Consider the following 6,107-nt stretch of genomic DNA (forward strand, 5'->3'; position numbering starts at 1 on the left):
TTCCATACTTAACTTTCTGAGGAACCGCCAAAGTGTCTTCCACAGTGACTGCACCATTTTTTAAATCAAGCAATACATCCAACATTTACAATATTGGTATTGGGTATAATTACATAGTGTGCATTCATCGCTTCAGTAATTATTAGAGCATTTTCATTCCAATAATAATATCATCATCTCATCTCTGCGCTTCCCCTGCTGTACAAAGCTGCTATTGTTTCTATCTATTGGTATTTATATTTTGTAAAAACAGTCTTATATATGCAATGTCACCCATATGACTGCACCATTTTACAATCCCACCAACAGTGAGTGAATGTTCCTATTTCTGTACTTCCTCTCCAACACTTGTAATTTTCCATTTTTAAAATGGCAGCCATTCTAATGGGTGTAAAATGGTATCTCATTTTAATTTGCATTTCCCTAACGGCTAATGATGTTGAGTATCTTCACGTGCTTTTTGGCCATTGTTATATTTTCTTTACAGAAATGGCTATTCAGATCTTTTCTCCAGTTTTTGATTGGGTTGTTTGTCTTTTGGTGAGTCAAAGGATTCCTTGATACATTCTGGATATTAAACCTTTATCAGATAAGTGGTTTCCAAATACATTCTCCCATTGTATAGGTTGTTTTACTCACGATAAAATCCTTCAAGGAACAAAAGGTTTTAATTTTGTTGAGGCAGTCCCATTAATTTTTTTGTTCCTTGTGCTACAAAAATGTGAGATCGTTGCCTAACACAAGGTTCTGAAGATGCTTCCCTACATTTTTTTCTAGGAATTTGATAGTTCTGGCTCTATGTTAAGGTTTTTGATCCATTTTGAGTTGATTTTTGTATATGGTGTGAATTAGGGGTTGTCCTTTATTTGGCAAGTGGAGGCCCACTTTTCCCAGCATCAATCATTGACAAGACTGTTCTTTCCCCATTTAGTGGTCTTTTCCACCTTGTTAAAAATCAAGGGAAACGGACTTTGGCCCAGTGGATAGGGTGTCCGTCTACCATATGGGAGGCCCACGGTTCAAACCCCGGGCCTCCTTGACCCGTGTGGAGCTGGCCATGAGCAGCGCTGATGCGCGCAAGGAGTGCCGTGCCACGCAAGGGTGTCCCCCGCGAGGGGGAGCCCCACGCGCAAGGAGTGCGCCCCGTAAGGAGAGCCGCCCAGCGTGAAAAGAAAGTGCAGCCTGCCCAGGAATGGCACTGCCCACACTTCCAGTGCCGCTGACGACAACAGAAGTGGACAAAGAAACAAGACGCAGCAATAGACACAGAGAACAGACAACCAGGGGAGGGTGGGAAATTAAATAAATAAATAAATCTTTAAAAAAAAAAAAAAAATCAGTTGACCGATATTGTGAGGGTTGATCTGAGCTCTCATTTCTATTCCATTGGTTTATGTGTCTGTCCTTGTGCCAATACCATTACTCTTCCATATAAATTTGGTGATTGACTTTTCCATTTCTGCAAAAAAAGATATTTAGCCATCCCATCCATGAACACAGTGTCTTTCCATTTCTTTAGGTCTTCTTTGATCTCTTTTGTAGTTTTTTTTTTTTTTTTTAAGATTTATTTATTTCTCTCTCTCCCCTTCCTCCCTCCTCCCAGTGGTCTGTTCTCTGTGTCTATTTGCTGCATGTTCTTTGTCCGCTTCTGTTGTTGTCAGCGGCACGGTATTCTGTGTTTCATTTTGTTGTGTCATATTGTTGTGTCAGTTCTCTGTGTGTGCAGCTCCGTTCCTGGGCAGGCTGCACTTTCTTTAGCGCTGGGCAGCTCTCCTTACGGGGCGCACTCCTTGCGCATGCGGCTCCCCTGCGCAGGGACTCCCTGCGTGGCACGGCACTCCTTTCGCACCTCGGCACTACTTTCGCACCTCGGACCTCCCATGTCGTAGAGGGATGCCCTAACCACTGGGCCAAGTCCGCTTCCTGTTTTGTAGTTTTCTGTGAACAAGTCCTTTACATCCTTGGTTAGAATTATGCCTAGGTATTTAATTCTTTTACCTGCTGTTGTGAATGGAATTCTTATTTTTTTTCTTCTGATTGTTCATAGCATGTATTTAGAAACACTGCTGATTTTTGGGTATTGTACTCCACCACTTCGCTGAATTCATTCATTAGCTGTTGGAGCTTTGTTGTGGTTTTTTCAGGATTCTTTTTAGAATCATATCATCTGCAAATAGAGTTTTACTTTCTAATTTTAACACCTTTTATTTATTCTTCTTGCCTAATTGCTCTAGTACAATGTACGGTGGGCATCCTTATCTTGTTCCAGATCTTAAGAGCAGGGGATCTTAACCTGTTTTTTTTCCATAAACCCTTTGGCTGTCAGGTGAAAACCACAGACCCCTTACTAAGTCCACACTATACTGTGTATTATTTAATAAATATACCCGCACCAACACATCCCCACAAGAATAGTGTTTTTTTTTAATTAAATTCAAGCTCATGGACCCCTTCACAAACCCCTGTCTTAGAGGGAAAGCTTTCAGTCTTTCACCACTAAGTAGGTTGTTAACTGTAGGATTTCATAAATGCCTTTTATCATGTTGAGGAACTTTCCTTCTATTCCTAGTGTTCTAAGTGTTTTTATCAAGAAAGGGTGCTCATTTTGTTTGTCAAATGCCTTTTCTGCCTCAGTTGAGATGATCACATGCTTTTTTCCCTTCATTCCGTTAATGTGGTGTTTTACATTAATTTTCTTAAATGTTGAGCCAACCTTGAATACCAGGGTTAAATTCCACTGCTCATGATGTATTGTTTTAATATGCTGTTGGATGCAGTTTGCTAATATTTTGTTGAGGATTTTTGCATCATATTCAGAAGAGATACTTGTCTATAATTTTCTTTTCTTGTTGTATCTTTATCCAGTTTTCATATGAGAGTGATTTTGACTTCATAGAATGAGTTAGGGAGTGTTCCCTCCTGCCCAGAATTTGAGCAGAATTGGAGTTAAGTCTTCTAGGAATGTTTAGTAGAATTCCCCTGTGAAGCTGTCTGGTTCTGGTCTTTTCTTTGTTGGGAGATTGTTTTATTACTGATTCAATCTCTTTACCAGAAATTGGTTTGTTGAGGTCTTCTCTTTCTTCTTGAGTCAAATGTAGGTAGTTTGTGAGTTTCTAAGAATTTGTCCATTTCATGTAGGTTATCTAAATTTATAGGCATACAGTTGTTCATAATATCCTCTTATAATCCTTTTTATTTCTGCAGGGTTGGTCATAATGTCCCCTTTTCAGTTCAGATTTTTGTTATTTGTATCCCTTTTATTCTTCGTTAGTCTAGCTAAAGGTTTGTCAATTTTATTGATCTTTTAAAATACCTTCCGTTTATCATTTGTTACTTGTCTTGGATGTCTGTCATGAAATAGAAATCTTTACTTTTTCCCAATTATTTGTGTTGTTTAGGTATCTTTCAGTTTTATAGTTTTACCATTTACATTTCAGTCTTTAATTGGAATTAATTTTGGGGAAATAGTAGGATCTATGAATCCAACTTTTTTTTCTCCATCTAAGCAATAGCAGAAAATAATAACACCTTCTCTCTCCATGGGAAAATAATCTTGGATTTACTTTCTTCTAGCCCTGTTTCCTTGGAAATCTACTAGGTTTAGATAAATGTGAATGTCAATTGTTCAGCAGGCAACATTTTTATTATAAGACAGAAAGCACAGGCTTTGAGAGTTCTCTAAGATTTGGTTCTTAAAAACTGAGCTTGTTCCTTTTTTCAAGGACCTGGAACTTCATGGATTTTTACAAAACAATGCTCTCCTTTACATGATTTGTTTATTGTGCTCTATTCTTCAGCCAATTTAAGTGAAATTGGTGCAAACTTAAGACTTTCTAAGTCTTGGAAATGTGATTGTCTGCTGGTCAAGAAGAGTAGAGTTGCAATCAGTTTTCCTAATATCATCTACTAAATCCCTGTTTTTCCCATTTTATTAATATATATCAGCTTCCTGTAAACATGAAACTGTTTAGGTCTCTTTGTTCTGTTCCATTGAGATATGTCAGTTCCTTTCCCAGTAATTTACTGTTTTCATTAATGTGACTTTGTAATACATCTTTTTTTTCCTCTCCCCTTCCCCCCACCCTTGCCCCACCAGTTGTCTGCTCTCTCTGTTCATTCGCTGTGTGTTCTTCTGTGTCTGCTTGTATTCTTTTCAGTGGCACCGGAAATCTGTGTCTCGCTTTGTTGCGTCATCTTGCATCAGCTCTCCTTGTGTGCAGCTCCACTCCTGGGCAGGCTGCACTTTTTTCACATGGGATGGCTCTTCTTACGGGGCGCATTCCTTGCTCATGGGGCTGCCCTCCATGGGGGACACACCTGCGTGGCATGGCATTCACACATCAGCACTGCACGTGGGCCAGCTCACCACACGGGTCAGGAGGCCCTGGGTTTGAACCCCGGACCTCTCATGTGGTAGGCGGATGTTCTATCTGTTGAACCAAATGCACTTCCCTGTAATATGTCTTAATATTTGATAGGTGAATGACCTTACTTTGTCCTCCTTTGTTTAGCCATTTGTGGGTTTTCATCCTCCTGTATAAATTTTAGTATCAGTTTAGTAAGTTCCCCAAAACAACCTGTGGAGATTTCGATGGGAGTTTCATTGTTTAATACAATTGTATTTATTAATGTATGGATTAATTTAAATAAACTTGACATAGTTACAAGGTTAGATCATTCCATTCATGAACAATTTTCTTCCATTTATGCAGTACATCTTAAGTATTTTTAATGCTAATTCCTAGGTACTTTATGATTTTTCTTGCCATTGAAAATGTATAGTTATTTCTGGTACACAGAAATATAATGAATTTGGTATGTTGCTCTTGAATTTGCAGCTTTGATGAATGGTTAGTTCTTAAATTATTGATTCTCTTGCATTGTACATGTAAATGATCATATCGTTCAAATACATCGTAATAGTTTTATCTCATTTCCAGACCATATACCTCTCTTTCCCTTTTATTTTTTTGGCCAGTCTGCCGATCTATAATTAACAGATGCTGATTAGCAGCCATTTTTATCTTATTTCTGCTTCAGAATCTAAAAGTTCCTCTATTAAAAATAATGTTTGCTCTGAGTTTTTTAGTACTTAGTCTTTATCAAAAGGCATCCAGGGAAGCAGACATGGCTCAACTGATAGAGCATCCACCTACTATATGGGAGGCTCCAGGGTTCAATACCCAGTGCCTCCTGACCCGAGTGGCGAGCTGGCCCACACGCAGAGCTGCCACACCCAAGGAGTGCTGTACCACACAGGGACACCTCCATGTGGAGGTGCCCCACGCACAAGGAGTGTGCCCTGCAAGGAGAGCTGCACCGATGAAAAAACTCAGACCGCCCAGGAGTGGCGCCACACACATACAAAGAGCTGATACAGCGAGATGACGCAACAAAAAAGAGACACAGTTTCCTGGTGCCACCAAGGGTGCAAGCGAGCATCTTTAAAAAAAAAAAAAAAAAAAAAACTGTTCCTTTTTATTGCTAATTTAAACCTACATTTCTTTAGATGATCTTTTGATTTTTCATCTGTAGTCACATTAATACGATAAATACAGATTTTTCTGATGCTGAACCATTCTTGAGATCCTACTTTATCAAATATATGCATATAAATAATCAACATAAAAACAAGATAACATGCAGAAACCTAGCTGTGTAAGAAAAGGGCAGTACTGCTACTTTTTAATGAGGTGTCCCAGGAGAAGATAATCTGAAAAAAGGCATTGGTTCAAGGCCTTGATTCAGTTTCTCTAAGAATTTATAAGACCCCTTTTTTGGGGAAGTCTTGAGCAAGGCCTGGAAAGAATCTTAGGAAACATAAGGTTATCCATAGTTAATCCATTTTGAAAAGAGCATCAGCTACAGACTGATGGTAAGGTGGTGGACTAGAAAAACAGGATTCTGTTTTCTCCCAGAAAAATAGCTAGAGGACAGGCAGAAACGACCTGGAAAAATTCTTCAAAGTTTAGGACACAGGGCAAGGCTGGACATGCCCAGAAGAGAGAGGGACAAAGAAAAAGAATCGCTATGGCAAAAGTGAGTTAAAAGCAGCAGTCACTACTGCCAGCAACCTACCACACATTACGGACACTTGAATTGTCAGT

The sequence above is a fragment of the Dasypus novemcinctus genome, chromosome 17 (assembly GCF_030445035.2).
Source record: "Dasypus novemcinctus isolate mDasNov1 chromosome 17, mDasNov1.1.hap2, whole genome shotgun sequence".
Lineage (NCBI taxonomy): Eukaryota > Metazoa > Chordata > Mammalia > Cingulata > Dasypodidae > Dasypus > Dasypus novemcinctus.